This window comes from Notechis scutatus, chromosome 1 (assembly GCF_049901735.1).
Source record: "Notechis scutatus isolate UNSWTSFEM ecotype Mainland chromosome 1, rNotScu1.2, whole genome shotgun sequence".
NCBI lineage: Eukaryota > Metazoa > Chordata > Lepidosauria > Squamata > Elapidae > Notechis > Notechis scutatus.
This window is the reverse complement of record NC_142009.1, coordinates 244,854,980-244,871,227: the sequence shown is the minus strand read 5'-3', so window position 1 is coordinate 244,871,227 and position 16,248 is coordinate 244,854,980. Positions and strand designations below refer to the sequence as shown.

The 16,248-nt window shown below is 40.1% G+C and overlaps 1 protein-coding gene across 1 annotated transcript in view; it reads right to left on the bottom strand.

Annotated features, from left to right (window-relative positions):
- The window catches only part of RRAS2 (RAS related 2), a 67,330-nt gene that overhangs the window by 14,667 nt on the left and 36,415 nt on the right, over positions 1–16,248 (bottom strand). The gene's annotated exons all lie outside the window — the stretch shown is intronic.

Here is a 16,248-nt window from a genome sequence, read left to right as displayed (position 1 = left end):
CTTTTAACCAACTGCAGTTTAATTCTGCATCCAGTGAGGTGGAGTGGAAGTGTTTCCAGTTTTAATAAATTAGAATAAATTAATACAATGCCACACAACTGGAATTAAATGTTATAGCAATTATTATTTTTTCTTTTTACATGACTACACTTAAAAAGCTGATGGGCAGACATGCTATACCCTGAGGAGGGCGAGATTAGGATCAAGGGCGAGATTAGGCTGCTGCACTTCTAAAAGTAAAACAAGATTAGGGCAGAAAATGTGTTAGCTTTAATTTTCATTCATTAAATATAATTAAATGAATATAATTAATGAAATATGGTTGTGCTCCTTCAAAATGCATTGTTAACTTTCCTATTCTTTCTCATTAAAAATTACAATTTGGTGGCAACTTTTCAAGGCTCTCGGACTACACTCAATACTTCTGGATGCTTTTGTGAGTCACTGAGGCCTCACACCATGTGTTCCTACTAGATTTAGTAATACTTAGAGTTTATTTGTCCCTTTTTGTTAGTTGAAATCATAAAAGTATGTGCAATTAAGCTGTTTATACTATATTATTTACTAATACTCCATAACATGCAAACATTGCCACAAAAAGTTTTGAACTCAGAATCAACCCCAGATTCAGCATGCTTAGACTCTTTTCCCCAGCTGTTTTAATTCAAAAGTTAAAATGTTTGTCACATAAAAGCCAATTTGATGGCCACCTACAATTTTCTATTCCACAGTTTCAAAGAACCTACTGCAAGGTATTCCAAGAGAAAAACTTCAAAAGACAACCTGTTTCTTGCCTCAGACTCTTAACCTAGGTTTTAAAGAAGCAATCTGCGGAATGTTGCTTAGCAACAGCTTCCAAATTCTAGAGGAAACACAAACATCCCTTTATGCCACCCATATATACTGAACAAGAAAAGATGGCTCCAAAACATGCATTGGTATAACACAAAAGTTGTTTTTATTTTTGGCTGCCGGTGTGAAACTCCTTTAAAGGCCAGCAAGACAAATGCATCTGTGGACTTCCCTCTGATTCATGCTCAGGGGACTTTCAACCAAAACCAAACAAAAGCAAGTTCTGAATTATTTGAGGTAATAGCTCAAATGATATTTAAGATGTGTGTATATTTAAGAGGTGTATCCACTCAATAACCACAACACAGAGACCCATGGAAACAACTGCTATTAAAATATGATCAGCTATCTTTTGAATTACTTGGAAAAATTAAATACTTCCCATCTCCAGCACAGAACATTTCTTATTCTTAACTAACTACTTCCACTACTCTGGAAGTATAATACAGATCCTGAAAAAGTGAAACAACAACTGGCCATCTAAAAATAATCATTCCTGGCAAAAGTGAAAAACAACAACGAATAAAAGTCATTTTTACAGCAATTTTAGTAAAGAAAATGTCCTCTCGTATCAGGAACAGTCCTAGTGTATGACTCCATAAATAACAAATAAGTTCTAATGAGTCATTGAAATAAAATGATTTGACTAAACCCAGAAGAACAGATGTTGAATTAATCAGAGAATTAACTCAGAATTTGAGTTATTACTCAGGGACTTTCCTAACCCTGGCTAGTTGCCAAATAGCTCTCCACTTACCCATCCACCAAGCCATGTTCCAAAAAAGTATTATTTTGATAATATCTAAGGGCATTATTCTATATTTACTCTCCAAACTGAGCCCAGAAGAAAACAAAATACTTTGTTACTGTTCTGGACAATCTGTTTTCCTCAACTCTCAAATTCTTATGCTTCTGGGAGTTTTCCCCATGCTGCTTACCTGGATCCTGCTAAATTTTAGTTTGTGCTTGTTTCTGTAATTGTGGCAAAAATTATTCTTGTTAATTTTTCTCCTTCCAGCCTGTAGTAGGAAAACAACTATTGGGTACAAGATGGATTTTTTTTTCTTGTTTCATTTTATTTCTTGGTCTCATTATAAAACAATTTGAGATATTTCTATGGATTGGCTGTGCTAGTTGTTTCTGCATGAATTTGTGTTCCACAGACCTCCTTCCATAGGTACTATAGTCAGCTGACACTTTTCAAAAGGGGACCATCACACACACACATACACACACACAAGCTTATATTTAATGTTTTCTATTAGATAACTTTTAGATAAATTCCTGGTCCATGCCTTGTTTTTAAACTTTAGCTTGAAAGTAGGTTTTGGCTTTCAACTCAAAAGAGAAAAGGTCTTTGACCATAGCATCTGTTGACAACTCCTGAATTCAGACAAGTCTCTTCTGGGTTTGGGGAGCAACTGAGAGAGCATCCACACACAGTCACAGAAAGATACACAGCTGCCTTAAAAAGATGTTCACATCTGCTACATGACTACCCTACGCCTATTAAAGAACCACTTTTCTTTCAAATCTGGTTGTGGCAGAGCCTTAGGTTTAAATACAGGCTATTTTCTGTTCATTTTTGTACACTTAGTAATTTTGGATAGTCAATGGCAGCACATTCAACGTACAAAAGGAGTGGCCGTAATCTTCCCACAAGCACTGGTGAGAATCAGCCACAGTCATTGCTTTACAATAGTTAAGTTGTTTTTTTTTAGTTTCCAAATAAGTAAGCTACGTAATTCTTATAAACCGAAAGAATTTTCTTTCACATCTTTGAGGACATTTATTCTTGCATGTGATCAAAACAGGTCTATATAAATCAATCAGTAGGAAATATTTGCAGCAGGTCAAAAGTAACAGTTCATATTTCTTTATTTTTTGTGTTTGGGGATAAAGTTGGAGATTCTCTCTCTCATTAAAGTGTGTTTTCAGTATCAGTTATCTTTGGTACCCAGTTTAACTAGTCAGTTTCGTTACTTGTGAAAATAATGTAGAAATAAGAATTATTTGTTTGTTTAGTCAAATTTATTTGCTGCCCATTTAGCAATTCAGGTATCACTGAGCAGCATACATCAAAATAAAACAACATGTAATAAGTTATAAATATAAAATGGGTTAAAATTACAAAAATTAAACCAAAGGATTTGGAGGGGAGAATTGGGATACTTTCTCTACAACCTCTAGCCAGTAACTTCTCCTTCAAGACCCCATGCCAGCTGGCATAGCCAGATTTTAAGAGCTTTTTTGAAGGCTTAAAAGAGAGGGGGCAAATCTTATCTCGTATGGCAAGATTTTCCAAACAGCAGGAACCATGGAAGAGAAGGCTCTTTTCCTACATTCTACCAGCTGAAATTTCTTGGCTGATGAGATCCACAGTAAGCCTTTTCTGTCTTAATGAGCGGGGCAGACCAATCCCATTGGGGAAAGACAGTTCTGCAGATATTTCAATTATACCTCTAATGTAACAAAGTAGGACTATTATCATGTTTAAATCACAATATCTTTACACTGTAATGATTCCTTACACTAATCATACTACATCTTCCATGCAGCATACCTCATTGTGCATTACACGCCAATATTAAAAATCTGGCTATCATTTGATTCTGCAGCATATTCTCACCAATGCACCTGGAAAAGAAGTGGGGTGATATGACTGCCATATGTTGAACCTTCTAAAGTTTCTGAAAACTTTTCAAAGGCAGTTCTAAACAGAACTACAATCAGTTCTGTTTAGACTACTAGATTTTGTTTCTTTAAAAGAGGAAGGATCTGAGTAGCAAGCCAAGGACTTATGGGTTATTGTTGCCATTGGAACATCTTGGATTCATAGGTTTTACTGAACCACACAACAGAACTTCAAAAGGATTTAATTCACCCTTAATTCAGCCTAAAATAATCCTTAATTCAGCCTAATTACATTATTATATTGCATACAAAAACTCCCAATTTATTAGAAGTGCATCTCCCTGAAACTCAAGTCCAAGGTGGATTAGGCTAATATGGAACAGATTTTATCACTGGTGGACCAAATAAGTTGAAATCCAGGCTTCCACAAAATTACATTCTTGGTGTGCTCAGAGGGCAGTCCATCAAACTATTTCTCCAAAACTGACACTACTGCAGATTATATCACCAAATTGTAAGGGAAATTGCTTATATAAAATACTTTAGTGGAAAGGACAGGATAGAAAACTACTGGCTTCATGTACTGATAGGATAATTCTCAATCAGAGTGGCTTTTCTAATCTGACCATTGTTGGTGACAGTGTTTGGAAAGAGTTGAACACTGAAAGAAAAATGCTTTGTTTCATAGTTTGTTCAGTTTCACTATTGGGGCATGACATCTCAAGCAGTGAAAAGGGCAAATTAAAAAGAAGTATTTAAGCAAGCATAGCCAGACATTGTGTGTTGTACGTTGTCATTGAAGAAAATGGATGTCCATCATTCCCCTTGTATTGCAACGCAAATAGTTATATCCTTTATAACAACTCAAACTTTTTGAATTTTTTCCAGTCTAAACAATGACAGGGTGAACTTTCACTTTTCTAAACTTCATTCCTGATCTGGATTTCAAGTCAGATCTTTGCAAGCTTCGTTAGGTTCTTTACAAATTACAATGAAAACTCCAAATTACAATGAAAATTACAATGCTCCAAATTACAATGAAAACAGACTGGATAATTTCTACACACCCATTTTTCATTCATATTTATTTCTTTTCCACTATTTAAAGAAAAGGCAATTCTGGTCCTCTCCATATATCTAAAAAAAATCAGAAAGATGAGGAAATTTTTTTCCAACAAACACATTTTATTGAGAAACATTACCTTTGTGAGGTAAGCTCATTTTATCAGATGTCAAAGCTCATGAATTATTGTGCTTTCTTAATAAAATGTGTGTTAAAAAAAAGGTGCTACCAGATTCTTCCTGATTTTTGCCACCACAGACCAGCATGATTCTCCTACGATGTCCATGATGCATCCAAGTACATTTGTTCAAAGTGAGAATAGCTTTAAAGCTTAACAAATGTGGTTTAATTTATTAAATGGCTGTAATGAATTATTTTAAACCTATAAAATTGTCATTTATAAATGGACTTGAACCTGACTTTAGCCCTTTTTTCAAGTTACAGTTTTATTTGAAGCCCATATCCCCCATTTCATCTTGAGAGATTCCCAGAACAGATCACATAATAACAAAAATCAGACATCCCTTGCTCTTCAGGCTTAGAATCCAAGTGCATGACCTCAAAGAAAAAGAAATGAACTTGGCTACTAGTTTTATATTCTGAAGGACTGGTCCCAGAAAGCCCACCTATTATATATTTTCCTTGTGAAAAGGTTCTGTAGCCCCTTCCCTAACAGCTACGGGGCCCAGGGGGCTCCACATAGAACGTCTACTCTCTCCAAACCAATACATTGCAGTACCACTGAAGTAGAATATACTGTATACACAATTTTTTTAAGCAAAAGGAGATGCTGCATTTTGTTTGTCATCCCTGCAGTAGATAAGGATAGCAAAGAAGAGATACTGATACTATATACTCCTACAATGCAGTAATCAGATGCAAAGGGGCGTTGGCTTACCCAAACGCCTTTTCTCAGCATGATGATGAGGAATCCACACACGGGAGTTGATTCACGCCTTTCTGCCCAGAGACTGAGTCATTAATCTTTGTCACGCCTCTCCGCCCATGGTCAGGATCCCAGTGACAATGAAGGCGCAGTCACCTGATGATCTTTGTGGTATTGGCTCAGTCTCCCACCTGGACATTGGACCAGGTGGTCACCAGGGTGGGAGAGGATTCTCCATTGTCATGCTGAGAAAAGGCGTTCAGATAAGCCAACGCCCCTTCTCCAGCATGCCGACTGGAGAATCCACACATGTGGGACATACTAAAGCCGGCTGTCCCTATGGGCAGGAAGTGGTCTGGTCCTGTGGTCCTCCATCTGTATGTACATGTTGTAGCACCCTTCTACCAAAGGCCACCTCTGTCAAGGCAAAAGAGTCCGGTTTATAGTGCCTTACGAAGAGAAGCGGGGATGACCATATCACCGCCCTGCAGATATCCTTGATTGAAGCCTGCATCACCTACACATCTGTGCTAGCTGCACTTCTTGTTGAGTGGGCAGTTACTTGTCTGGGTACAGGAAGACCTTGAATCTCATAGGCCTTGGCTCTACAAGCTCTTATCCAGCGGCCTATGGTCAATTATATGAACTTGGTACATGAAAAATGCAAAGGTCCAGGTCTGCGTACCATGACCATCTGAGCCAATGGGGAGCGATGAGTAGATTTCCACTCTTTCTTAAAGGATCTTCCATATCATCCCCAGAATGAGGGGGAAAGGAGGGAAGATATATAATAGGCTCTTGGGCCATGGGTTGTGAGGGACGTTGACACCCTCTGCTCTCAGAGTCAGAAATCTGGAGAAAAATCTCAGCAGTTGCGAGTTTGCCGGGGTGGCGAACAAGTCCAGCACAGGATGGCCAAATCTCTGGGACAGTTCCCTGAAGAGGTCCGGATGCAAGAGCCACTTGGAATGGTCCACCTTGTTCCTGCTCAGGTAGTCCGCCTGCACATTTGTCACTCCTGAGATGTGCTCCACCTTGGTGGATAACAGGTGAGCCTCTCCCAATTGCTCTGCTTCACGCATGAGAGACCTGGAGTGGGTCCCGCCTTGTTGGTTGACATGCATTTTGGCAGCCATGTTGTCCATCAGGATTAATAGATGCTGTCCTGATACAGTGTTCTGGAACTGAAGTATGGCCAGATGAATTGCTCAGAGCTCCAGCCAGTTTATTTTTTTTTTAGGTCCAGCTGGGACCATTGACCTTGAGCCAGCTGGGACTGGAGATGGGCCCCCCCCATCCGAAGAGGCTGACATCCAAGGTCAAGATCAGGCAGTTGGACTCTTTGAACAGGGTTCCCTTGGTCATTGCTGGGGAAAACCCACTATCTGAGGGACCTGAGTGTTTCTAATGGTACTCGAACCCTGATATTGGAGGTACTGTTTCCTACTCTCTGGAATGGTAACAGAAACCATTGCAGGGTTCTGGAGTGTAGCCTGGCCTAGGGAACTATTGCTATACATGACACCATTTTTCCTAATAGTTGGGAAAGCACTGCCAAGGGAACGACTCGTTCTGCTCAGATATGGTTCACCAAGGACTTAATGCTGTCCTGGTGCTCCTGGGACAGGTACACCTCGCACAACCTCACTATCACCCTCTGGTGACCATGTCATTTTTGTTGCAGGCAAGGTTTGAATTAACAGCTATTGAGGGCGGGAAAAGGCAGCTTCTGACTGGGGGGAGGGGGAGTACCTCTCTTGTTCAGCCTGCCTTTCTGCTCTAGAAAACTGTTTTTTTCCAGGGCTTTTTATCTTCTATTGGCATCCTTCTCCTCAGCCCTAGGAGGCTTCCATGAGTAAATGGCTTTCGCCTTGATTTTATCTGCTGCATCCTTGTTTGCAGATCTAGCCTTCCTGGAGCTCTGTTTGGATTTTTGGAACATTGAGGCTCCATGCTATCTGTTGAGTGATCAGCCATATTAGCAGCTTAAGGCTTTGATAACACTGCCCCTGAGAGGAGAGGCTAATTGCTCAATCCTCCTAACCACGTTAATTTTTGGGCAGTCTGCAGCCCAGATCCCTTCCTTTCTTCTGGGCTGCTAGTGGTGGCAGCAAGACCAGATCCCTGGAGTAGCCTGCACACTCACCCACACAGTCGCAGCGAAAATGACGTCCTCCGACTCTGACGATCAGCTGTGGAGAGGTGCGGCTGCAATTGGCTTCACCAGAGTTATCCGGTTGAGCCCAAATTGCACTTTCTGCATGCTGCTGCAGGCGACAGCTTAAGTTCTTGGGAAGCACCCCCCCCCCAGTGGCGAGAATTAGCTTCTAGAGCTCTCCCCTGTACCATAGCCTTAATGAGGCTTGTATTGGTGGTTCGGGGAAGCCATGCACTAATGGGCAATTGGAAACTGGAGACTGCAGATGGACAGAGCTTCACCAGAAGCCCGTCTTTCAGTCCCCTGCAAACCTGATTGCTGCTTTTTGAAGAATCCACACGCCTGTAGCTTATGTCTTCTGCTAAACATGGAGGCAATCTTTACCCCGTCTCTGTAGGGCCAAGACTGAGTTGTCACTGGGGTCCAGATCGTGGGCAGAGAGGCGTGGCAAAGATTGAGGACTCAGTCTCTGGGCAGAAAGGCATGAATCAACCCAAGTGTGTGGATTCTCCAAGCGGCATGCTGGAGAATAGAGTGTTTAAAAAGCTGTATCAGAAGATTACCAGTGCAAAATAAAGTTGTGATCTATTTTTTGACATTACTTAGAAAATGATTTTTGTCAATATCAACCCAACATTTCAGAAATGCAGATCTTTGAAAAGAAAAACCAAGTTGAAGTAGGAAATTAAATGCGGCTGCTCTCAGAGGTTAGAATGAAGCAATTATAGGAACAGAGGTCTGATGCTTGGAATAGTGTTAAGACTGTACACCACAGTGTCAAAGCTTTTCCTTTTGACATAAAAAACAAAACTTACTGCAAAAACATGCTTACTAACACTGACTTATCTTCTGGTCACAATTGACAATTATAAAATTGAACAAAGAGGCTCATACCCCCTGGTTTGCACCTCAGTCCCAAGCCTGGTTTTAGTCCTTAAAACCAACTATCATATTAACTAAACTCTTGCGAATCACAAACCTAGTATTTTCTTGCAGAAGCCTATTAATTGACACACAGAAATCATATTAGGTATATGGATTTCTCTTTCTAGTCTACAATGAACTACATTTCTCACTAACTTCCACACTCCCAAAGGAGCCTGTGAGATTTAATCCAACACGTTTGGATGCCTCAAGGTTTGAAAGATTGGCAACCTCAGCAAAAGTTGTGTTTTTAGAGTTAGTAAATTCACAAGCTGTCTGGCCACTCTAAAACAGGCACAGGAATGGGCATTGGTAGAAGTTACCATGAATGCCCTTTCTATCTATGCTGCGAAAGAGCCCAGGATGGGTTGACTCCTTCCTATGACGTCATTTAGCTGAGTCTGTACTAAGATATAAAAGCCAGACCCCGGAAGTTACCCCAGCTTTGGCGAAGATACTTGAGAGACTGAAAGGTGTCTCTGAAAGCACAAAATGAATACAGAAATATGTCTTACCCTCTCCAGACGAATCAAGGGAGGGGCTGGGCTCTCTCGCAGCATAGATAGAAAGGGCATTCACAGTAACTTCTACCAACACCCATTCTCCTCCATGCTGCATCGAGAGCCCAGGATGGGACATACCAAAGCTTGCATGTCCACGGGTGGGTCTTTGTCCGGCTCATCACACCAACTGTGGAACCATGCATTGAAGCACCCATCTGCCAAAGGCTGCAGTCGCCGAGGCAAAGGCGTCCAGATGGTAGTGTCTGATGAAAGGGGATGGGGATGTCCACGTGGCCGCACGACAGATCTCTTCCAAGGATGCTTGGGTCACCCAGGCAGCAGAAGGGGCCGCGCTTCTGGTAGAGTGCGCTGTCAGACCTCAGGGAACCAGAAGGGCCGCAGCTTTGTAGGCCTGCTCAATGCAAGACCAGACCCACCTGCTAATAGTAGGAGAAGAGGCCTTGTGCCCCAAGTGAGAAGGGAAAAAGGAAACAAGCATAGCTTCCGACTTCCTGAGGGAGGAAGCGCGCTTAATGTATATTCTAAGAGTCCTTCTTATGTCTAGCGTGTGCCACTGCCGCTCTAAGTCATGGTGTGGGAGGGGACAGAAGTCAGGCAACACAATGTCCTGGGACCTGTGAAACCAAGTGTTAACCTTCGGAATAAATGAGCGGTCCAGACGAAGAACAACCCTATCATCGTGAAAGGAACAAAGGTCTTGTCTGATGGAAAGAGCAGCAAGCTCGGAAACCCACCTGGCTGAAGTGATGGAAACGAGGAACATTACTTTCAGAGTTCTAAGGGGTTCAAAGGGGGGCTTTGTAAGGGCATTAAGGACCACATGAAGGATACCTGTGAACCACCGGTGGGTGCAGGTTGGAAGCTCCTTTCAAAAACCTCCTGACTGAAGGATGATGGGATAAGGAAGGAAGCGAACCCCATGAAAGAACTGAGGAGAAGGCCGCAACCTGCCTGCATAAGGTGTTGGGGGTCAAACATTTCTCCAGACCATGCTGAAGGAATCTAAGAACTTCTGCCAACTGGGCTGAAGCAGGAGAGAGACTCTCCCTAAGGCACCATCAGGAAAAGGCCTTCCAGGTGGCATCATAGATGTGCCTTGTAGAAGGTTTGCGAGACTCCAGGATAGTGAGGATGACCCTTTCTGGAGGATCAGCCTCCTCTAGCCGCTGCTGCTCAAGTGCCACATGGTCAGCTTGAGCCACTGGGGCTCTGGGTGGAGCAGAGCCCCCTGGTGAAGGGAGATTAGATGGGCTGGGATCCTCCAAGGAGAAGCCATCGATAGATTGACCAGGTCCGCAAACCAGGGTCTCCTTGGCCAATAGGGTGCCAAGAGGAGGAGTTCCACTCATTCCTCCAACATCTTCCGAATTACTGCCGGAATGATGGGAAGTGGGGGAAAGGTGTAGAGGAGATCTTTGAGCCATCTGCACCAAAGAGCATTGGTCCCCTCCGCTCCCTGGCAAAGAATCTGGTGACTTGGGCGTTTTGAGGAGTGGAGAAGAGATCCACCTCTGGTGTTCCGAATCTGAGGGAAAGGTCCCTGAATAGAGACGGAAGTATGGACCATTCTGCCTGGTCGACTAGGCTCCTGCTGAGCCAGTCGGCCTGGGAGTTGTCGACCCCGGAGATGTGGTCTACTGAGATCGACAACAGGTGTTTCTCTGCCCATAACCCCAACCGTAGAGACTCTCTCATGAGGGCTTTGGACCTTGTCCCCCCTTGCTGGTTGACATGAGCCTTTGCGGCCATGTTGTCCATAAGGAGTAGAACATGAGAGACGGTCACTGAATGCCTGAAATGCTTGAGAGCCAGAAAAATGGCTCTGAGCTCTAGCCAATTTATGGGAAGGGTCTGCTCTGACCTGGACCAAACGCCATGAGCTATCTGGCCCTGCATAAGGGAACCCCAACCCAGGAGGCTGACATTGGTGGTTATCACTAGCTTGTCTGGATCCCTGAACAGGAGTCCCTTCCAGATTGACGGGGAATGCCACCAATGGAGAGATCTCCAGATTTGTGGCAGGGGCGGGACCTTGATGGATGAGTGGCTGGTTCCTGTCGTTGGTAGGGAAGCAGGAACTATTGGAGCAATCGAGAGTGGAGCTGAGCAGGAGAGAGAGCCCTGCTCTCCTGGAAGAGCAGCTGCCTAGATCCCTGGAAGCTGCTTGAAGCGAGGAAAAAGTACTGAAGATTGCTGGTGATTGCTATCTAACAGAACGCTTTCAGAGACACAGCTGCTGACTGAAAGGAGCTGAGTCAAAAGCTGGGGTCTCTCCCAGGGGCTGGCTTTTATATCTTAGTACAGACTCAGCTAAATGACATCATAGGAAGGAGTCAACCCATCCTGGGCTCTCAATGCCGCATGGAGGAGAATGCCTTAATATTCTTTAATATTCTAAAGCCAGCTCAAAATCATAGGATTTCTAATTCTGAATTGTTTTTCGAAGCTGGCTTGCTGATTGTTGCTAAACTTAGTTTCATATAGAAAGGAAGGCAAGTGAGAAGCCACCAATTTCAAGGAAATAATGTTGATCTACTATAACAATTATGACTAGAGATGTCTTACTTCAATTAATCATCACTCATGTTTTTAACTACTTCAAAAAAGACCCAAATATGCTTGTAAACAGCAATCAGCCTTGCATAACTTTGCGTTGATGTATTAAGCACCCTCTGAGCAGAAAATGGGAATGTAAACTGATATACATATAAAATAAACTAGGCTTTTGCTTTGTGTTCCCAGAAATATTCAGAACTAGGAAAAACATCATCTATCCGTACCTCCTGTTTCTCTAACCAAATATAGAATAGACAAAGCTAATTCTAGCTAATTAATAGATGGTAGAAGGTAATAGAAGTACATGTTAGAAAAGTCACTTATCATCAGTGCTTAATTTTTTGGGGGGGAAGAGAATGGAGATTTATTTTGTATTTAGAAAGATGAACTGAGGCCAAGTTAGATGCAACATGTATGAAACATACAATAAAGTTCCCTTTGGATATTGAGTCTTTTACGCAGAAGAAAGAAAAGAAAAATAAGTATGACTGCTAAAGATGACAAAATGTCATGGATATCATGAATACAGGCAAAAGAACGACTTTTTAAATTTTTATTTATGGTCACAGACCAGCATTAAGAAGAGCAAAGGTACAGACTTATCCTCAACTCTTAATCTAGATAGCTAAGTTACAAACATGTGTAACATCACATGAGCTTGATAATGAGTCTCCTACCAAAGACAGTGAACAGAAGCTTAATATATGTGTTGTATATTTGGTATAGAATAGTCTGGAATTAATGACCTTACTTATCTTTGGAGAAGCTAAATACTATACTTATTTTATTTAGTTCAATCTACAAAGACATCTACACCTTTTATCCAATGAAAACAAAAAGAACTGATCAATAAAATTTCTTATACCCTATCATCCATTATAATAATGCCCTACATTAATCCCCAATTTTACAATAACATCTAAAATCCAATCATTGTGTTATATATATGTATATTACTGGTATATCAAAAACTCCCAAACAACTCTTAAGTGGTTAACAATAATTTTAAAAAACAAAAAAGCCAGAAAAAAAATGGCAGCCAAAATTAAAAACAATTACACTCCCCCCCCCCAACAAAACTGCCCACCCCATTAAAATAGAACTATGTCAAATATTTCACCAAACTAATTCACAGATTGCAACGGACATTCCAATCCCCAACCCCCCAAAATGCAGCCTTCATCCCTGCAGTCTTCTGGGTCTTACAAAAGGAGACCAGGGCTTTGAGGGGGGGGGGTCAATTCTAAAAGCAAAAAGAGAAAGTTCGGGTCAGGGTGACATCCCAAAAAGCTATTACTATGAGTTTTCAAAGATGACGATGATGATTGTGCTCTCAAAAATACCTAATTGGAAGATCATAACTTACAGGCAGATACAGGGAGATAGATAACAAAATCCTAAACCCTGAAAGGCTTCATTTATCAAAGCTATCTGCTAATGATGACAAATAACAGCCAGTGAAGTTTGTTATATGGTTTCACAGTACCAAAACTAGTCAACAATCCTGAGATTTTCAAGAATCTTCAAATCAGCTCCACATAAACGGATGGTCTTTGTTTAGTGACCATAACTGGGACCAGCAACTCAATCCTTAAGCAAAGTGGTCACTAGATGAAACCAAAAGTATGACTTATTAGAGTTTTTTTTCTGCTTTATAGACCTGCAAAAGTTGTAAATGCAAGGACAGGTCATAAAATTATTTCTTCATCACTGTCATAACTGCAAACAGTCACTAAACAAGTCACTAAATGAGGACTACTTGTAATACATTACAGCATGGGTGTCAAACTTGCTATGTCACATTGCTGTCACACGACATTTTGTGATGTTTTTTCCATTCACAGAATTGGGGTGGGCATGGCCTGCGTGTGATGCATCCACCAGTTTGACACCCCTGCATTACAATAACCAAGAGATTACAGGAGCATGAGCTACTACGGATAAGCTTTCTCTCTCACTTGGGAAATAGTTGTACTGGTAGTAACTAGCTAGTGGCAATTGGAAACAAGCATCATATGGTCCTGAAGTCCAGCCAGCAAGAACAAAGCAGAATTGGGGCATATCCACAGATCAAGCCCCAAGTTTGAGGGCTACTTGTAATGATTTAGGTCTGGGCCTTTTTCATGGTACAATCCCAGTCAGCATGGCCACAGGAGTTGTATTCCAATATATCCGGAAGTCCACAAGTATATAAATCAGCATTCAAAGTACATTCTATTTTTTAAAAAAATCTAAGTTTGATTTATATCTGGGAAAGGGGACATAGCTGGAGTGAAGAACCATCATCCTTAGCCATTTATTTTACAAATCAACATTTAAAATGGCTCCTTCCTTCTACTTAACAAGGCTATAGATAAAATAAACATGTCATTTTTGTTGTGAAACTTTTGCTCAACAATTCGAAGCACTTTTCTTTCAGTAATTACTTACAATCGTACCACAGTTAGCCTCAATGGAATTTCAGGAATGCCAGTCCAAACGAGTCTCTATTCTGATGGGCAGCTGGGAACCACATTTTTTAAATAGTTGGGTAGGCATAAAGTTAGACTGATGAGAGGGAAAGTTAAGAAATATAATGTTACTAATAGCTAAATTTGGAGAAGACATCTGCTCTTACTCCATTGTTTTTTCAAGGCACTTGCCTTTTCTATCTTCATTTCTGTATCCCTTTTTTGTCATTCCTTCCATTTCTGTCTACTGTCATTTTCAAATTCTTCCCTTCCCCATGATCTCATTTCTGATAATTTATTCTGATAGTGCTGTTGCCAAAAGTCTCCATTTGTCAGCACAACACAGGGAGGAAGGGTGGTGGAAGAACACAGATTGGTCAAAATACGATCAATGCAGTATGAAGCCTAAGTTTCTTTTGCAGGGCTCACAAGTAACTTAATTAAAATATATATTTAGCCACCGTTTGCCAATGTTTTTTAACTAAAAACAAATCAGATTATCTTTGGAACAAATATTGATTTCCCATAGAAACCAAGATTTTTTTTTCTGTCTAAGAATTTTATAATGAAAATGAAAGAAGAGTTAACAAAGGGATGATCTTTAAATTAGAGAAGGAACTTGCAAAGCTACAAAGTTTCTATATCCCTTATTAAAGTTTAAAAATGTATATGTGATGGTCATGTAACTAAACTTCAAAGATATTAGGATATATACCAAAACATTCAGAAAAATAGTTAAACATAAAACTTGAAATAAAAAAAAATCCAAAAAGATTTTTGTTTGGAATACTTTTCATTTATGCTACATGAAATTATCACAATATACTAAGATATATGTTTACAATGGTACGAACAAATTTGGTACCACTGAAGAATATTCAGCAATATACCCATAACAGGAGTTTAAGCAAATTTAAGCCAATATGGGACACTTATATACAAGACATAACATAGCAAGGTGAATTAGACTTTTAGAATACATTTATTTAGGAAAATAGTGAAAAGATTAATTAAAAATATAAAATGAAATTATTTTACAGTGTAAGTAATAAACATTCAATATTTAACGTTCAAGTCTAGCATAAATTCTTAGTACCTAATAGGAGAATGGTAGGGGAGAATTTGTCCCAAAAGTATATAAAATTTGTACTTTTTTGTCTTGATATTCGAATCTCTATTTTTGGAATTTATATTATTGTGCAATTTCTAGTTAAAGCAAAAGAAAAAGAAAAAAACTATGTTGTATAGATTATTGTCTCCTTTTCTTAAAAGCAGCTAAGCTGTTGGCAATTGAGAGAAAGTGCTTTTAGAACTGGACATGCATCAACAATTTTATCCTTTTTATCCTAAAACTCATATGTTTGAAATTAGGTTTTGGGTGTATTTTGGCATAATTTCATCTTCCCCGAGGGATTGGTCAACTATATTAAGGAATGGATTTTCTCCAAGTTCTAAATAAAGTGTTTCCTTTTAAGTCCAAGGTGCTTATTTAACAAAATATTCCCTCTGCATAAATGAAATTAAGACCAATATAATCTGGAATTGGGGTTTTAGACTAATTCTCATATCACATATTATCCATCAACAACATTAATTTAACACTAGGAACATTAGAAAAGGTAATTAACATTATACACAGGACACTCAGAGTTGGAATTATCTGAATGGTAAGCTGGACAGCCCCGGGTTGAATGCCGTTAAGATACCCTTAAATCCTAATTTCTTTCTTTTCCAATAAACAAAGCAAAGGCATTGCTTTAGTTTTTATCCAAAAAATACAGAAAAAAATCCATTTCAAGTATTCTCTGATTTTTAAGCCTTATAAATCTAGCATGCATTACCATCACTGTTTTGAAATTTTAAAAGCTTTTACTAGATAAATATTGCTGCTCCACTTGTTGGATGCTGTTTAAAAATAGTTCAGTATTTTATTTACAGAGGAAATGCAAAGAAAGAAAAGGAGGCAAAAAATTAGTTCTAGATCTTGCATTATTCCAAAAGTTTCCATATTCTAACAACCCAGCACGAAATATTTCTATTAGGAGGTGCATTCATTCTAAGAGTTTTGTAACTGGTATCATCAGGCAAAACAGCCCTGAAATAATGGCTGCTTTGAGCAGAAATCCCAGATTCCATATTATTCACCATTCGATAAAGAAATGTAGCCATGTCCAAAAGAAAGTTAGACAATGAGAAGAACT